This window comes from Nipponia nippon, unplaced genomic scaffold (assembly GCF_047370975.1).
Source record: "Nipponia nippon isolate SJK-2023a ecotype South Korea unplaced genomic scaffold, ASM4737097v1 scaffold_12, whole genome shotgun sequence".
Classification (NCBI taxonomy): Eukaryota; Metazoa; Chordata; class Aves; order Pelecaniformes; family Threskiornithidae; genus Nipponia; species Nipponia nippon.
Window position 1 is genome coordinate 2970886 of NW_028262313.1, and position 19162 is coordinate 2990047.

The window sequence follows — 19162 nt, forward strand, 5'->3', positions numbered from 1 at the left end:
TTGTTTTCACGCAAGAGGCTCGTTCAGGCCCTGGCTCGCACAGGCGCAACGCTCCCCTCCGGCCGCACGCATCCACCCGCGACACCCATCCACGAATTCCCCAAATACGCACCCATCCTGCGCTTGTTCCGAGCAGGAGGCGAAACGCCGGCGAGCATCACGGAGAGAAAACGCGTAACCTTTGCTTTCATCGCCGGTCCCGTTCCAGCTTGTTTGGGTTAATATATCATAAACCGTATCGCTCGCTCGCAGCACAGTTCATTTCGGAGACGAGGATTTCATTATTCCCCCCCCCCCTTCCCCGTTTCAGCATCATCCACGCACACACACAGGTCACATCTTACACTTAGTAAGCAAAACACATTACTGCTGCCACCGCTGCACGGGCGCACAAGCGGTTCAGAAATTAAAGAGACCGGAATAAAAACCGCACGAACCCAATTCTCCGCCGCTCGCTAGACAGATGGTTAATTATATTCACAGCCGCATTTTTCGCTGGGATAGAGTTTCAGACAATGAGCCAGTTTTATTTGATTAGCCAGTTTTCTAGTTTAATACGCGGAATGACAGTTACTTCCAGGGTTGAGGCTTTTTTTTTTAATTAAAAAAAAAAAAAAATCCCATCCCCCCTCCCCTTTATTATTTTTTTTTTTGTTCTGGCCGAGGGTGAAGTAAGTGCAGCCCCCCCCGCTGTAAATAACCCCCCGCCGGGGCGTGAGGGGAGGCGCGGAAAGCACCGGCGGCGGCAGCGGAGACGGGCGGGGGGGGGGACGGACACGGACACGGGCTCCCCCCGGGGCCCCGCGGGGCGGCGCCCCCGCCCAGCGCCGCACCTGCCCGGGGCGGGGGGAGGCGGCACCTTGCCCCGCCGCAGGCCGCTCGCCCCTCACGCACACGCACACACACACGCGCGCACACGCACACACACACACGCACACGCACACGCACACCGGCCGCCCCGCTCCTTCCGCCGCGCAACTTCCCCGCAGGCCTCCGCGCCCCGCACCGCCGCGCAGGCCGGCGCTGCCATCGGCATCCCCCCCCACCCCCACTCCTCCTCCTCCTCCTCCTCCTCCTCCTCCTCCTCCTCTCCTCCCCGCCCCGGCCTTCCTCTTCCTCCTCCTCCTCCTCCTCCTCCTCCTCCCCCGCTCGCCTCACGCCGCCTCCCCTGCGGCTCCCGCGGTGTGTGTGTGTGTGTGTGTGTGTGTGTGTGTGGAGGCGGCGCGGGGGGGGGGGGGGGCGGCGGCGCGCGGGCCCCACCTCAGCGCCGGGCCCGCGAGGGAGGCGGCCGCGCGGGGCCGGCGGGTCCCCCCGCCCGCCAGCGGCGTCGGTGGCGGCGGCGGCGGCGGCTGCGGCGCTCAGCGCTGCTCCATGCGCCCGGGGCCCCGGCGCGCGCAGGTGGACGCGCCCGCCCCCCGCCCGCCCCGCGCGCGCCGGCCCCCGCCCCTCCCCCCGCGCGCCGGCCCCCGCCCCTCCTCCTCCTCCTCCTCCTCCTCCTCCTCCTCCCCCGCCGCCGCCGCCGCCGCCGCCGCAGGGCCCTCGGCGGAGCCAGCGCTCCCGGCCCTCACCGCGCCCGGCCCCGGCGCCCGCCGGATCACGGCCACCCCCCCACACCCCCCCCCCCCCCGCAGCGGCGCGCAGCTCAGCCCCGCGCCCCCCGCCGAGGGAGGGGGGGCGGCTCCCGCCTCGCCCCTCCGCCGCCCCCGCCCCGGCCGGCTGTGCCCATTCAGGAGGTGCCGGCGAGCGCCGCCGCTGCCATTGTTCCCTCAGCCGCGGGGCCGGCGCCCGTTCGTTGCCCCCCGCACGCCCCCCCCCCCCGCCGCCGCCGCCGCCGCCGCCGCCTCCCCGCCGCTCGGCGGGAGCGCGCACCGCGCCGCCACCGGGCATAAAGGGCGCGCCGCCGCGGCCCCGCAGAGCGGGCCCGGACCCCGGCGGGCGGGCGGGGCGGGGCGGGGCGGGGCGGCCTCACCTGCCGCCTCACCTGCCGCCTCACCTGCCGCCGGGGCCCGGGGCAGGTGCCGCCCGCCCCCGCGGGGGCAGCGAAGCCGCCGGCCGGGGGATGCGAGCAGCCGGCGGGGCCGTGAGCCCGCCCGGCCCGGTGGTGGGGGGCAGCGTCCCCCGGGGCGGGGGGACAGCGGCCGCGGTGAGGAGGGAAGATGGGCGGCGGGAGGAAGGCGAGGCTGCGCCCGCGCCCCGCTCGGCGGCCGGCAGGGGAGGGGAGGCGAGGCGAGGCCGGGCCGTGGCGGCGGGCGGGGGCCCGGCTGGTGGGGGGCGGCCGCCCGCCCTGCTCCCTCGGAGCCCGGCGGGGACACCCCGGAGGCCGCCCCCAGCCCGCGGGGTTCCCGCTAGCGCAAGAGGGGCCAGAAGTGAACGGGGGAGAGGGACGGGAAATCAGGTCAGGGGTTGCAACAGCTCTTCTGATTAATTTCCATTACCACGTTATTAATACATAATAGCCTCCAAAACTATGCTTTACTTTCAGATGTTCATTAAAAGGAAGATTGCTGAGGTGCCAGGCCCCTGAAGGGGAAGGCAGGGACACACCGGACGCTGCCTTTCGCAGAACAGGAGGCTGAGGGAAAGAGGCGAGGCAGGCATCTACATCTATAAAACACATCCCTTCTCCCAGGACCCCCGCAACGGCTTTTAGTATTGCAGCCCTATTTCTCCGTGACATCTGCAGCGCTGCTGGCCTCGCGCGTGCACCGTGTCCAGAGTTACTGCACTGGGAACGGGAGGAAAGTTTTGTTATTGTATCTTCTGAATCAACAGAAGTGTTTAGCAAACAGAAAGCGAACCAGACACAAGTATTTTAAGGGCAATTGAAGAAAAGCAAGACGAGCATTAGTCTTTTGGTTTAATTAAATTCACTGTGATATTTAACAGAGGTTCCTATTCTTAAGTTACCACTTGAGCTTACACAAAATTCTGCTGCCTTGTCATCCTGGACAGCACAACGCGTACAGTCTAAAAAGTTGATAAGGTAATACTGTGACTAAAATTTTAAAATATCGAGCACTTTAGTCCTTGTTCTCACAGCATCAGAGAGCCCCACGTGTATACGCAGTAATAAAAGAGGAATAAGCATATAGCAACGTATGTAATGCTCCCAGAATTCAAAACACTTTACGCATCAACTTTCAGTACTGCAAAATAAGCAACTAATCTCATGTGTTCTTCGTTAGCAGTGGTAGCCAGGAGATGCCATACATCACATGCAAATAAATTATTCATTCCCACTGCAGCAGGGCACATACTTGAAGCGTTATGCCCTTGCTGTAGGAACAGAGGCGAGCAGTAAGCGATTTGACTAAGGCCACGGAGCGAATCGTTGGCATAGCGGCAGCACCTCCCGGGCCCAGCCTCAGTTACGGTTTTCTTCTCCAGCGTCACCACGTTGCTGTGGAATCGCAGTTCTGTCCCTATAGCTTTGCACATTTGTAATCTCTACCGCGTTGATGCATTTAATTTTGTAAACCCCCCCATTATTTTCTCCACAGAAAGATTCAAGTAATAGAAATGAGTAATTAATCAAGGTCAGGTGAGACAGCGACAGTGCACCTGGCGGTGCTCAGTAAAATAAACGTACATTTGGGTGGTGTTCATTAACTGCTTTCAAAATTTCATGAACTCGGGGGAGGTTTTGCCCTCGGTCACTCTGCCGCCAGCTCGCTCGCACACAGGCGCGTGCCTTCGAAAGTGCCCCTGAAGGCACACAAGCAAATGCGGCACCCGGCAGCGAGCGGGACGCGCGTGGCTGGAAGCGCCGGGCCACCGACACGGAGTTTGTCAGACCCACCCAGCTCCTCCTGGTGTCTTTGGAAAGGCGACGGCAGCGGTGCTGTCTGCGGGGAGGCTGGCGGCTACGGCCACCCGCAGAATATAATCACATAGATAAGATTTGACGCAAGCGTGGGGAGAGCCATCCTGGAGATGAAAAGATACATTCAATTAAATAAGCGTTGCACCTGGATCCAGTTTAGAAGAGGACAACCCAAGTATTTATTTAAATGCTGTCTTCCAGGGAGGACACAAACAGAAGGCTCAAAGACTATCCTTGTGGCTGCGATACAATAGAATCCCTTTACTTTCACTTATCCACACGCCACTCATTTAAGGTACTTCAATTACAGAACCACCACAATACTAGGCGACCAGCAGCATAACATTCTGCACAGCATCTTGGGCAATCTTAAAAATTAACAGTCTGTGCACTGCGATCTTTTTATGTACTGCCACAAACAGATGTAAAAAGTGCGCTGACATGATGGAAGTGCACTACCCACCTTGGCTGGGTATTAATTTTCCATGCTGTCAAATAAAGAGACTCACAGGTGCGAGAACAAGGTGCTAAGAAAACTCCTTTTGGCAGGCAGAGATCAACAAAACCCCGAGCGAGGAGCGATTGCGACGCCAGCCCGCGCCTCGCTCTGCCCTGCCGCACACCCTCGCTGCTCTCCCGACCTCCCCAGTACAGCGCGGCTGCAACGCGCATCATAATCATTCGCTACAACCTGTAAGACGGAGCAGATCAGACATTTACATCTGTCCCATCCTCCCAGCTGTCTTCACACAAAATCCGCGTGCCCAGGCACGGAGATGCCGGGAGCCTACGCTGGCTTGCCTGTCTAGGAAGCAGCAGTCAGAGCCTAAAATAGCGGAACCTGGCAATTATGGCAATAGGCCAACACCACGGTGGTTTCCAGTTCTCCAAGCGCCTATTTCCTCATCGTTCCTCCTTTTCCTGATGCCTATTTTTCCGGACTCATGGGAGCTTCTCTAAGGCATACCCAATGAGGGTTAAATCCTTCATTTTGCCTGATTCATTTCTGCCAGACAGTACCAGAGAGAAAGGCAGAGGGTCACAGGAGGATTCTGGTTTGCCTGTGGCACAAGTACAAGACGAACGTGATTTTCAAAGATCTCAAAATCCTACGCTCTTGGGTAAACCTGGAAAACCATGGTTCACACAGAAAGCTGCCCAGACGTTATGAACCTTAAAAAACCAGAGCAAAAGGCAGCGGGATAACAGGAGACATCACCCTCCTATCCCACCCTGCCACAGAGAGCTGGAGAGGATTTCTTCCCCCTCTCTGCCAGACTTTCAGGACCAACTTCTGAACAAGAAGGGTGGAATGTGGACCACCACGACGGCAGGACAGGAGGTGCTGCGTGCCGGGGGGGGCTTTGATTCAGGCAGGTGAGGGACTCACCCCATCTCCTCCTTCCTTCCTAGGTCCTGATACACGATTCAAAACCGACTGTATGCTGCGGGAAATAACGCTGAGCCTGCAAGCAGGATTCATTCTTACTGACGCTGAAGCAACTCCTGAAGAAGAAACAAAGCTGGAATCATGAACAGCCACATACGGAATTTCTCCTTTCCCGGCTGTCACACCTGGCAAGCCTTAGAGCTTTGCCAAAATACCATCAAAACCCTACCCAAAACAGTTGTTCGTTATGAACCCCACTGGTTGCAGAAAGACTCCCTCAACACTCCTGTCTTTTTGCATCCCCCTTCCAGTGTGCTGGCAAAGAGGAGCTGCAGAAACGGCGCTGCTGTTCAGTCCACACCTTCCCTTTGCCCTGACGGGCGATGGTTCAGAAACACTCTGTAGAAACTCAAGGCTGTTGGTGACCTCTCTGGGCAAGACACATTTCCAATGTGCCCGATGGAGCTACAGAAGAGAGGAAGGTGAGGAGGGTCCCAGATTAGTTTTCCAGGCTTCTCCGTTCCTTGATTTGCTCCTTGCTCCACCGGTCAACCCTCTCCACCCAAAAAAAACCCAACCCTCCCTTGCAACTCCTTCACAGGGCTGAAAAAACTCCTTATTCAGGTCAGAAAGCTCCAGTAAGGTGAACAGCCTCCGAGGGCTCCCATGGCCCAATACAACATTAAAGCTGTGCTGCTAACGGGCTCTGATCTCCCACACTAGTCCATACCTGTTTCTCCATGTCCCCCCACCTTCCTCCCAGCATTTCAACTTCAAATTATAAATCTTTGTTTAAATCATGCATTTGCCTCACCGTGTTTCCACGGCCAAACACCTCATTATCGGTGGCTTCTGAACAGGAGGAAATGAAAGCTCACATTTGTGCTGCGGCCAAGACGAGTGCTCTGCGGACAGAAGGCTCTGTGTTCTCTCGTTTCCTTGGCAGGACTAACCACCTTGGCCACTTTAGGGGAGGCTACTGTATTGGGGGGGGGGGGGGGGGGGGGAGAAAAAAAATAAATAAAAAAGAAAAAAACAACCAGCAACAACAAAAAAGGCTCCAGAATGGTCTGGTGTATTTGCAGTGAGCCAGAGTACAGGTTAGGACAGAGCCTGGAGAAGGCAGAAGGATCGGGATGTGTCCCAGTAGAGAGCTGAGCCGAAGGGAAGCGGGACTGAGACGCTGAACGACAGCTTCTGAGGCAGCACGGCCAACTGCAGCAGCAGAGCTGTGTTTGGCTCTTGAGAGCCCCCGGGCTGAAACTCCCAATGCTGTATCACCCTCAGGGTCCCCGAGCCCCTTCTGCACTCCTGCCTCCCTCAGCCCCGAGGGGACGCAGTCGGACAAGGAACACGAAACAGGACGGACAGACAGTGTTGACTCCCTTGGTTGAAGGCTCTTGTGTTCCTGCCCAGAATTTCGGCATGCGTGCAGCGAGCCCCACGCAGCCTGTGCACACCTCATTACTTCTCAGGCATCGGTCCTTGCTCCAGCACAGGCCTAGAAAAAAATCAGACCTGCTGTGGATTCATTATAGATTTGATCTACTCACGGGCGGTAGATCTGGTGACCCAGAGGCGGTCTGGACACCCCTGCTACGTGCGCTAGACTAACGAACTGCTGAGATGCAGTCGATGTTTCTGGATATCCCGCAGTCCAAACCCAGTTGCTGCTTTGGCCAAGCTGGCTGGCATCTAAAACTCCTGGATGAGGACGGCAGAGTCAAAAGAGCTGGCGAGGACTCCCTGTTCCCAGGTGGAAACTCAAATTTTGGTTAGCATTGCCATCTTTCACATTATGCTGTTGTCTGTTTGGGGCGGGCTGCACGACAACAGAAGAAAGTTCAGTCCTGTTGATTGCTGATGGAGTTGTTACTTGTAGCGTTCTAATAAAGTATTTCATTTCTTTAGGAAACATGAAGCTCCTTGTGCCTGGAGGCACCTTTTGCTTTACGCTCTTGCTTCAAGTGCAGAGGGTGCTCCAGGAGCAAGCGGAGGTTACAGAGAGCAGAGCCGATGGAAACGGTCGCTTTTAATGCGGACAGGGCAGCAACGTAACGCGGCCACGCAGGTCCGGCCGTCCCGACAGATGGCTTCAAAACCAAACCCAACCTTAGAGAAATGCGTAAAGGTAAATTCATCTTCCCAGCAAATTGTTCTCTAAAATGAACGTTCATGAAAACGCTCGCTTCCTTTGAACCTAAACATCCTTAAACTATTTTCCCGAAGCGCTGAAAGCTCGGGGAGTTCTATGAGTTAGCTTGCAATTCACCTCTGCACCAGCCTACAGAACCACGAGAGTTTAGCTCTCACCGCTTTTAAGCCCCATCTAATTATGCAACCTAACTACAGCGAGAACAACGGTTTTGCTGAATATGCAGCAGCCTCGTCATCCTATTTTGATGTGGGGAGACAGAAGGAAAAGGCTATTCTGTTTAAAGTTCAAGCATTTCTACGGGGCTTGACTGATGTGGAAAAGACAGAGCCCTCTCCGGGGTATCTCAAGTCAAATTCCTTTTTCTCCTGTCTCTCGGATGTGCCCACATCTACCTGAACAGAAAGGGATAAATCTTGGAGGTTTTCCTACCCGTTTTTCTTCAGGAGTGTAGTTCATTAACCACAAGAAACGCAGTTTCATTAATGGGCATTAACCAATGACTTTCCTATTACCGCTGCTCCTCCAATCCAAGAATCATTCATGGAAAACAAGGGCAGAGGGAACAACACGCTTTGGCAGCTTTAAGATTATATGCCCAAAGCTTTATACCCTCTGTCTTATATTTTTATGTTAAAGTATCACGAGAGATTGCCATATTTTTCATTATTATTTGTGGCACTAAATACTGCAGCACACAGTGCCAGATGGCTAATAGTCAGAATAAAAATAATGCAAGGCCAATCTTAGAAAGACTCAATGCGAATGTAACAGCATGTATTCATCCTACTTTCCTAATGCACGGAGTTAAAATATTAGCAGACTTAAAATCTGGTTTTCCAATTTAGAAGAATAGCATATTATAGAATTATATGCATGCGTATATACATATATTTAAATATGCATGTATTCAAAATTTAAATTCCTTCCATTTTATTTGCATGTTTCAAGGGTCTTAACATAATACACGGGCACATCTTCCTTCACTATTTAGAAGGTTATTTTGACCAGTAAAGAAAACCAAATAGTTTCGAAATGCATTAGGAGCATAAGCAAAAACCTTTTTCCAGAAACTGTTATTGGTACAAAATACTTTTTTTTCTTTTTTTTAATATATAAACAGCTTGAGTCCTAAACTTAACCAGATGGAAACGTGCCTACAAAGAGCTGGATCTAATTCAGAAGAGCCTGACAGCCAACAGATGAGCCAATTTAGACCGTCCTGTGCCAAAAATGGTCAATCATGTTATCTTACGTGTGACTCCGCTCTGGCAGATGCCAACTCTATCCAAACAACTCCAAGCATCTTTTTGGAAGACATGATTATTTTACACACACTTTAAAAAAAATCATAATAATGCTTGATTTTTCTGGAAACATTCCACTTCGTTTCAGCATTTTCACAAGAGATTTTTATTAACTTATTTTAAGGATAAAACTTTTTTTTTTTTTATAGCCTCCTAACAGAATAAATGCTTTCCAATCCAACAAAGACTGATTAAAAAAATACTAAATTGCAGTTCAGTGACAGTCCCCAATTTACTTAAATATTAATAAAAGGAAAGCTTTACACCTGTGCAAACCAATTGAGCTTCTTTCTTAAGGCAAAATGTTTACTTTCAAAACCACAGAGAAACACGACAGTAAGTACGGATTAAACGTATTACCTGCATCCCTCATCATCTTCCCCCAAATTAAGACTGAAGTTAAAATTAAAGGATTTTTTGTTTTTATGGTGAGTGATTACAACCAAGGCGCTTTTTTTAATTTGTAATTCATAATCTCTCAGTGAATTTTATTTTTTTTTTTTTTACCTTCCAGAAGACATATTGACCGATACGCTGTGAATTTGCCTCGGACTGCAAGAGGAAAGGACCTCCTCCTCTGTCCCCGCTGAAACCCAAACACCCCCCCTCCAGGGAACATGGCGCTGGTACGCTTACGTTTTTTCCTTCTTGCCCCTAATCTGACTAAGAATAGCCAAAAAGGGGAAAAACACTTATTCGGTTATTAGCCCATCCTAACAGCACAGGACCATTCAATTCATTCTCCAATGCATCACCTAACCTGTATTTAAGCCCTGTATCTGCTGTCAGCTTGGCCTCTGTTTAAACTCGGTCTCAATTTTAGCGTCACACTAAAGCCCTAGGAGGTCTGAGGTGATGAGATTTCTCTCTCTGTTAGACTGAAAGCTGCAGAAACCGCTGTAAACACTTAGTAGATCATCATCTTTCACAGGACACCTTGAAAGGCCACATTTAAAAAGATTAACATCTTCAAATCTATTGTTTCCAGAGAGAACAATGCAAGCTTTTCTTCCAAAGCAGAGGGCAGCAGTTCTGCTAGATAGCCTGTAGTTTGTGTGTCTTCTTGACAATCGCACACAAAGTTGCAATTTCATTTTCCATTTGTATAGCAGGTAATTGCACTGCCTGTGCGAAGGAACCTGGCTTCGTATGGCGCGAGGGAGCCAGGCAATTATCTATAGGACTGACGGCAAGGTCTCAATTTCCAACCTTTTTATAGTGTCTTTTGAGATGACAGTCCCAAGATTTTGAGATCCACAGACATTAATCTAGACTGAAGGCTAGACATTTGGAAGGTTTTAGAGATCTTCCTTATACCACAAATATATATCCTCTGTTGTGCGATCGTTTTCTTGCGTTGTTCCTGCTTCTCTTCCAGAAAACGGCGTCGAGATGCGTACGACCGGAGAGTGTGACTGCAGATGCGGACTTTGCACTTGAGGCAACTCTCACAGAAAGTTCAGCCACGCTGAAAAGATTGACGCACGCGCTTCCCGGTCACACAACGTGCGTTTTTCGGCCGATGACAACACCAGGGTTTAGGTAACCACACCCTGCTCACATCCAACTTTTCCCTAACTAGTCCTAGCTCGTTTGTCGATTATATTGTGCTTGTACCTTGGCAGCACGTTGGGCTCCGCTCTAGAACCATTCTAAGATGTGTTAGCTAATCCTTACGGAGCCGTGGTGTTTTTGACACTTCCAGAAGCACTCCATCACATCCAACGGCGCGATACGCTGCAGGCTGATCCACAGAGATCCCTTTCCAGTCTGCGCCGGGGAGCAGCTTCAAGGTGACTCGTCGGCAGGATCAGAGATGCTCCGTCCCAGTCTGACCCAAGGCTGGTGGGAAGGTACGGAGCCCTTGGAAAGAACCACAAACTGCTGGAGAAGCTCTTGGAAAGAAGGGAAAGTTAAATTTTATCACCTAGGTCGATTTGGGGTTTTTAATGAATTCGTTCATCTCCTCTGTGCATGGAGAGCTAGTCAACGGGTAAAGAAACGTGTCAGTCGGCCACGGCCAGGCTGATCACAGCTTTTCTTCAGTTCCAGACAAACATCTGCCTGAACAGCAAGAGGCAGCTTAGCACCGAGGCCTTCCCTTCACGTATTTGTTACCGTACTCGTAGCTGTTGCCCACCTCTGATCTGTGATTCAAAAACTGTGCTGGGAACAGCTGGGTGATTCAGCAAGTGCATTTTTGTCCACGGCCATGTTCTGTTTTGCACCTATTTTAAAGAAGAGCGCTGGCTGAATTTAGTTGGCTACGTTGCCACCACCTGGTAAACCAATGTTTTCTTCAGTTTCTGTGCCGCCATTCCAACAGGTCTTAAAGCAGGCTCAGCGATGAGGACTTTAGGACAAGTGTGTATTCAACCAAGGAGATGTTGCCTACAAGACAGATCATAGAGGAAACTTCATTCCACTGCGAGCGACCACCTACTTCAGCCACAGGGCATAGCAAACCAATCCAGCAAGGAGCCTTTTCTTGTAGAAAGGCGCAGCTCTTCTACTTGATCGGTCACGCTTCCGCATCTTGCGCGTTCAAGGCCTTCTACACTTAGATGACATGTGAGTTTACATCTCCTCTACGCTGCCCGTTTCTTTTTAAATTGTTGCCGAGTTGCTTTGAACCATAAAGCCATTAGCCTGTGCTTGCTCTCCACGTAGACAGCGCCGGTCGCGTCAAAGCACTCAACGGCAAGGACGTCATGAGGTTCCTCTCACCTCCTCCTCTGTTCCCTGCAAAGTTCATAGGCTACCTTCATTATTTCCTGCAGTCAGAGAGAAATAATCTGTTGAGCAACTTCTTTTTAATCTGGCTCAAGCGTTAAGAACGCATCATGGTCGTTTATACAGAAATTCTCCCGAATGACACCATGGGTCCTTGAGGAAGGCTTTCGGCTCCCGCTTTGGAACACGACCACTCCATTTCCATGAAATACCACTCGCATCTCACCACAGTCAACGGGAATAAAACCACGCGCGTTTAACAGATGTCACAGCTTCCAGATTGTCACAGCTTTCCAACATCTTTCTAGTGGAATGTTATTACAAGATTCCTGTAAGCCACCAGCAAGCAATGCAGCCCCTGACTCTGCTCATCATGTTCCGACTGATGACGTGAGCTGTCAGACTGTAAACGCAAAGTTGTCAAATAGCTATAATTTGCAGATTTAGTAAAAGAGCTTAACATTCCTTTGAGCAGAGTACTTAAGAGATGTATGCAGTGGAACTTCAGGTCTGTGAAAGTCTCTGCAGTTTTCCAGTTAGAACAGGATCTCCGTCACACAGCTCAAATGTCGGTAAAGCAGCTTTGGTCTAAATCAGAGACTGCCATTAGACACGAGCTCATATTCCCACCGAATGAATTCCCACAGAGACTTTAATATCCAAGTCTAAAAACATAGCCATTTGTAGGATTTGCTTTTCTAGACACCTATTAGAATCGCTTGGACATTTATTTGCTAGAGCTTGACTACGTTCCAGTGGACTAAATAACAGCAGGAAAGTTTGGGGCCTTAAAATGAAATAAAACAAAACCCACAAAATAAAACCCGCAAAATAATCAACCGAAAACACTTTTTGTCAGCTTCTGGAGCTGATCATATATTGAAAAGTAGTTTTCTGTATTTCCCTTTTGTTTTCACCAGCGTTACTTGCATTTGGCTCGCCATCAGTTACTCCTGTGCTATTTGTGTTAGGCAATCCTTTCGATATCGCAGTCCCCCTCCAGCTGTTTCCTGCTCCTCCTTTTGTTAACCGTGGCCTCTGTTTATGGTCAGTACGCACGTATGTGCTCAGGGCTCGGTGGTGGGCCATGACGCCTTTATCTGCGGGAATTAGGAGCCGAGAGTGGTACTCCCTTGTGACTTCCATACCCATCTCCTACGGGAAGGTATTAGAAAGTGCTTTAACCACCCTGCTCCGGGGCACACTGTACACAAGGCATGCAGCACGGGCTGCTGCGCGGATAAATACTTCCCAGATCGTGGCCGAGAGCCGTTACGTCACGGCAGCATCCAGCTACGCCTGACAGAATCACGGTAACTAATGTACAAACCTATGGCGCAAAACGCACAAAAAAAAGGAAGTCTTAGAAATCTTTAAGCAACCTACAGCCACTTTTTGGTACAAAAAATACTTTGTGACTTGAGAATCGAACACCCGATGGAAACCACCAGTTCTGCTGGGAGCACAGCTCAGGCAACAGCAACCGCTTTCAGAGACCCCATCCGAACGTTCTGCAAGCTGCTAGCACCTGCAGGAGACCTCTTGCTTAGTGACACCTAAATCTTGCCCACGCCGAGATTCAGGAGGTAAAATTTTAGCCGTGGAGTTGTACCTGTGGTGGAGGGGAGTTCTACGGTTGGTGGAGGAAGGTTTCTGTGGTCAGCTGGAGATTTCTAACATCAAAAATCCCAGGGGACTGATAAGAAAGCGTAAGGCTAATGGGGACGGAACTCAATTGCCTCCACGTATTACAGCGACGCGGCACCCAAACACACGTTTCCCCGGACAGGTATGCTCTCTGCAGCAGCACCAAGGAGAAGCAGAGGGTTCTGGGAAGCAGTAATTTTCAGTGGACGTGACATTCAACATCATTCCTTCCACACTGCGAGAATGGTGTGCGCGTACCGCTCTCTGCAAAGCGCGCTCTGGCCCTTTTGGAAGCCCCGCTACGTAACACGGTCGCACACAGAGATGCTACTGAAAATCGGATGCCTGTACAACCCCAATGACACATAAGCCACAGCGGACAGAGGAGAGCACGGAGCAGGCTGTTGTTATCGGCTTCCTCATATTTCAGGCTACTTGCCTGCCCGAACTGGCAAGAGCAGATGCTGTGGCGGAGCTCCCCAAGCAGCATTTCATAAAGCAAACCTCTCCCCGCAAGGCAGCCGCTACGGGAGAGGGCCAAAGGGAGCGCAAGGGCCTCCGCTGTGCAGCTCCCATCCCCGGTGAGGCCCTCTGCGAGGCAGCGCTCCTCCAGAGCACGCGGGGGAAAAGCCCGGCCCTAAGACAGAAGCTGCTCGTGTTCCCTCGAGTTTATAGACAGGAAACACTTTAGGGGGAATTACGGGAGAATTACAGCCCAGATGTGGGGAGAGGGGAGGAAGAAGAGGCAACAGAGCAATGTAAGGTCGTGCTTAAGGAGAAGCCATCAGCTTGCATCCAAAGCTGCAAGGGAAACTTGATTAGCATTCAAAGTTGGCAGTCAAGGGATTGAATTTAGAAAATCTTCCTTCCCCAGCTAACCCAAGTTCACCTCTCTGAATTTCTCTTCCTCTGACATTTATATTTAAATACTGTCAAATATTGTAAAAAAAAAAAGTCACTGAATTGTACAACTTAAGGTCATTAATTTCTTTTTACCCTAGAAACTTCGGAAACACCATTTGCTCAGGCAAATGCCGTTTTCAGTAACATCCATTACAGTCACCCTATGGTCGACGCATACCGCACACCACCGAACGTGAACCGGTTCCCTCCACGGCCTCAAAGACAACCTGCAGGTGTTCCGCGATACCATGGTTCAGGTCACCAATCTTTTCCAATTCCTCCCAGTCTCCACTTGAAACAATTCTCAGACGTGTGCACGCACTTTATACACGCACAGAAGTCTGGATTCCACCATTAAAAAGTCTAACGTCTGCCAAAAATCTCTCTCTCGTTAATGCTACAGGTATTTGCGATGCCTCCCACCCAACCCGCGGGAGAGCTGGCCAGATACACCAGCCATTCATCTGCTTCATACAGCAGCTTCCCCACGTTAGCGGCAGTACGTTACTACTTCGTATTTTAGTTGTCGTGCTTAACTTGCTAACATTTAAGAAGCTGCTCCTTGGAGCTCCCTTCCTACAGGACTGTCAGAAGGCTTGGCCTGGTGCGTATTTCTTTGGCGAGGTCTCGTGATGCCGGGTGCAAACAGGCAAACGCCATCACCAGCGTCGTCCTTACAGAGGCTGTGAAGTTTGCACAAGGCAGAAGTAACAGCTCCAGCCTCAAACACTTCTGCCTCGTGCTCTTCCCCCTCCCTTGTATCCTGCCAAACATCCTACGTTACTCGACCCACAGAAGAAGTAACAGCGCGAACAAGCCATGCCACTCGTTACCTTTCACAAACGCTGCAAACAGCATTTCTTTTCTTTTCCCCAGAAAACAGTCCCTGCTTTTAATTGTGCATAAGCTCAATCTTTTATCTGTGTTCTTCAAAAGCCAGGAAGTTTTTTCACATCACTGAAGAAATACCGATTTGTACAGCCCTGTGTGAAATGACATGAACATGTATTTCCATTTTTTAAAAGCGGCCTAGCCTATTTCATAATTCATGCATCGACTGCACCCGAAATGCTCATTCCAAATTACAGACTGACCTTCACATCCCATTTTCTCTAACTAGCGTAAAATGGAAACTTTCCACCTCTTCAGCCTCCAATTTTCTAAATATTTGTTGGCGTACGCACGAGGCCAGTAAAACCTTCAGAGGCTCGCAGAGCACTTTACAACGCATTCAAAGGACACGACCCACGCCGACACACGGCGTTGCACCGCTTCTCCCTCTCCGTAACGGAGGGGAAAAACTTCTCCTTTTCCCCCTCTCCTCCCCAGGATAAGGCTGATCGCTTCACAAGCCACATTTTAAGTCGGTGTGACATAAATGCTTCACTCGACCATTTTACAAAGAGCTACAAAGCATTGAAAACTGGAAATGAAACGTGGGGGAGCCGAGATGTCACATTAGTCTTTTAGCTTTGGGGATGCTATTTTAAATTCTGCCCTAAGTCACTACTAAAAATGCATTTTTCCTCTTTTTTTTTTTTTTTTTTTTAATTAATAAATCCACTGTGCAACTTAGTACAAGTGACACTTCTCACCTGAGCGAGCTCCTGCACTGAAGCACTACGGCGGCCGCAGTCGTGACTACGCCGCAGCTCTAGGGAACTCACGCAGCAGCTCTGCGAGTCGACAGATTTAATTAGGCAGACAAACCATATTCCATCAGCCCTACTGTCGCAAGTGCCCAGCGACTCAAAAGACAGTGAATCATACTTTCCCCTCACGGGAACACGCCTCAGAGCCTACCTGGGAAGCCGCCTTCAGCCTCGCAGGCAGCCTGCCAGCATACCCAGCAATACTTCGCCTGAAGAGGACCGTAACGGGGCTGGCCACGCGTCCGCCCCGACGGGCGCTTTGTGACGGACGTCCCACACCCGTTTTTAGGCGCTTTCCTTAATCCTCCATGGGACAACACACAGCAATACTCCCCCTCGTATAGCAAGGTACGGCAATGCTTCCAGGCCCTCGGCCGGCCGAGGCCTGGCTGCAGCAGAGCGTTTCTTTAGGTGCCGCTGATCGGCTCCGGCAGCGTCCCGGCGGGAGGCAAGGGGGGCTGGGACCTCCTCGGCCCGCAGACCTTCCTCGGTAGCACCGAGCCCTCGAGGCGTCTCTTGCTTGTCCAGGCTGCGTAAATGAAGCTCGTGTCTTTTCCCCGAGTTTAGCCATAACATCTGCAGAAACTCATCAAAAGTCACATAGCAGGAATTTAAAAGATATTTTTTAGGGGCTAACCATTTAAGGATTTTCTTAAAAAGAAATCAGGTTTATACGCTGAAGTCAAGAAGCAGCTGAATTCTAGAATACCCGTTCTACAGGATGCTCAGATACCTACCATTTACCTCCCTCACCATCTCATCCATGGCACCACCGTTTCATTGACAACTGTACACCACGCTGCTGCCGCATCACTTCGCAACGCTTTTTTTAAAAAATATAGTTATTATTCTGGAAAAATGCCCCGGCTCCTTCCAAGAAACACAACAAACCCTGCAGCATGCAGTTAAGGAAGGACCCGCTCGCCATCAAATCTCCCGTCCCGCGCGCAGGACAAAACCGTACATTTCCAGCAGACGTCGGGACGAGAGGCGGGGAGGGCTGTTTAGATGCCCAACTAACCAAAATAAACGTAATTGGAATTTTTTCACTGGGAAGCAGCAGATAATCGATAGAACGCTAAATTGTCACTTCTGCAACCATTGTTTGAACACAGATGGGATGTTAAATGAGCATGGTAACCTCAAAATGATTCCTAATTTATGTGAAGATTATAAAACGCTGGATTTGTAATTACTGTTTTCCTCGATGCATACATGCGACTCAAATCGGCGCTAACAGAAGTTACATGTATACATGAAGAAAAACCCCCCATACTCCCGTTACAGCTCTTTCCCCTCAAAAATGACTCGCCAGTGAACATTTACGGAGCACTCCTGCACAGTATCGTCACGAGATTTAAAGATACAGCGAATGACCCTTTAGAAAGAAGAGCTGGACGTTCATCCAGCGGCACTTGACGGAACGCCGGCCTGCTCCAGGACCCGGCATTCCAGGATCCAGGACCCAGCCGTACGGCGCGCTCCGCAAGGCCGCGCAGAGCTCGGCGACAACTCCTGAGACAGGCCGCGCGACAGCAGGACCGGCGGCTAGCGCAGCTCGGATCAACACGGTGCAAGCCCGTTAGAAGAACTATCAAAATTACAGGTAAATAAAAATAACTTCCCTGCTTTCTCATTTGATAATGAGAAACCAGAGTTACAGCTGCATAAAAAAGAAATCCAGTCAGTAATTAGACGTAACGTCACGTCAAGGGCTGAAACAAATTCTTAAAACACATCTACTTGTTGTTCACAAGTTAAGAGTTTGCGTTTATAAAAATGCAGTGTTTTAAAGTAAGAAACAGTCAAGCTTTTCACAAGAATTTTCATTCTCATCAGCAAGACGCACCCGACGTGAGCGCCCTTCACACGCTTTTGCAGCTCCGTACGCGGAAAATGAAGGGGATGTCAAAGCTGAGTGGGAACAGAACTCAGGCGCACTGCACGACCTCGCAGATATATAATACATAATAGAATATAATTATAATAATATAATAATATTATAATAATATAATGATTTAATAATTACATTCTATAATATATACCATACTAGCCAGATCGATCCTCTGGCATTTGGTTGCCTTACGCTAACCCGCCCCCCCGGTCTGTTCTCACCGTCGCTGCCGTTACCCAGCACTGCAAACAATTGCTCTTCCCCAAAAAGCCAATTCAGAGCTTCCCTTTGGGAGCGGAAGAGCCACGCTCCCGTAGCTGTTATTACAATCGCTGCTATTCATACGCCGTACCAGTGCCCGGTTGTTTCCCCTGGAAATTGCTGCAAAGCTGGAAGAGCCGTTTTGCCAGGACACCCATTTCTATTCACAAAGATAAATCCTTTATTTAGTAATAATTATCTATACACAGATGAACAGCAGGAGTCAGGGGAAGAAGTCTTCCAGCAGAACGTTTACACAATATGATCTTAAACCAGCTTTTTTTGTTGTTCTTGAACATCCAGCATCTTACCGTACAATGCAAATTTTACATTTCCATTCTGAAAAGCAACTTGAACAGAAGTTCAAATCTCAGTGTTAAGAGATGTAGGTGACTACTAATCCACACAACAGAACTGCTGAGTAAACCGAGGGAGCACCTGCAAGTAGCAAATTATGAATTTCCATGTGTAAAAAGCAAAACCACCTCCCCGCCAACCGCTAATTAAGTTTGCTAACCTGGAGATTAGAATAGCCAACATCTTATGCGTTGTGTCTGTATATCCTGTGCCTAATAAGCTTTTACATGGGAATTAAAACTAAATTCTGTAAGTTCATAGTTAATAGATGACTAGACACCGCAAGAAGCAGCCCCTTTTTAACGTCCATTTTCCACAAATACATTTCCTTTAAAAACAGACAATGAAGGGGGGGGGGGGGGCGAACTAAATGGCTTTTTCCACTCTAAAATTGCAGAGATTTTATAATGGTAGTGGCTGACTTGAATTTTGAAAAACAACCAGCTAAAAGTCCAGAATATGAAAAGCTGCTGTTTAGAAAAGCGATGTTGCAGATTACAGAAGAGCAGAATTACCAAGATCCACCGAGGCTGTGAGAGAGCTCCAAAATAAACTCGTTTGCTGTAAGAAATGGTAAGGCTTTTTGAAGAGATGCCATATAGGCGGTCTTCAGAGTCCGGGCACTACAGCGAGAGGCTCTCCGAAGCCGTGACTCCCATTCACTGTTTTAAACGCCTGCCTCAAACGGTGACATTTCGGAGTCATAGTATATGAGTACAAATAAATAAAATAAAACCAAAGAGAGCACAGGTTTTACTTTCTAGCAGACAAGAGACTCGCCAGGTACCGCTGCTGCCTCTCCGAGGTGCCCACTCACAAGCGGCACGCAACGCTCGGCGTTTTGTGCTTGCATCGGCGTGACAGAGCCGCGCCAGGCTGCGGCAGCGGAGGGTCCCGCTCGTTTACACCCCTTCAGCTTCGCAGTGACGACTTCTGCTTCTCTAGGACGTTCTTTCCATTTAACTTGGGAAAGTAATGGGGGGAGAAAAACCTTTTCGTTCTCGTTAGTACAGATGCCTTTTTTTTCCCCTTCTTTTCTC

The 19162-nt window shown here is 50.2% G+C and overlaps 1 protein-coding gene across 2 annotated transcripts in view; it reads right to left on the reverse strand.

Moving 5' to 3' along the window:
- NEXMIF (neurite extension and migration factor) overlaps positions 1 to 1305 on the reverse strand; it is a 173841-nt gene extending 172536 nt beyond the window's left edge. For both annotated transcript variants that reach the window (XM_087748385.1, XM_087748386.1), the window contains exon 1: positions 1261 to 1305. The gene's annotated coding sequence lies outside the window, so the exon portion shown is untranslated. The remainder of the gene's footprint in view (positions 1 to 1260) is intronic.
- Positions 1306 to 19162: the final 17857 nt, after the last annotated feature.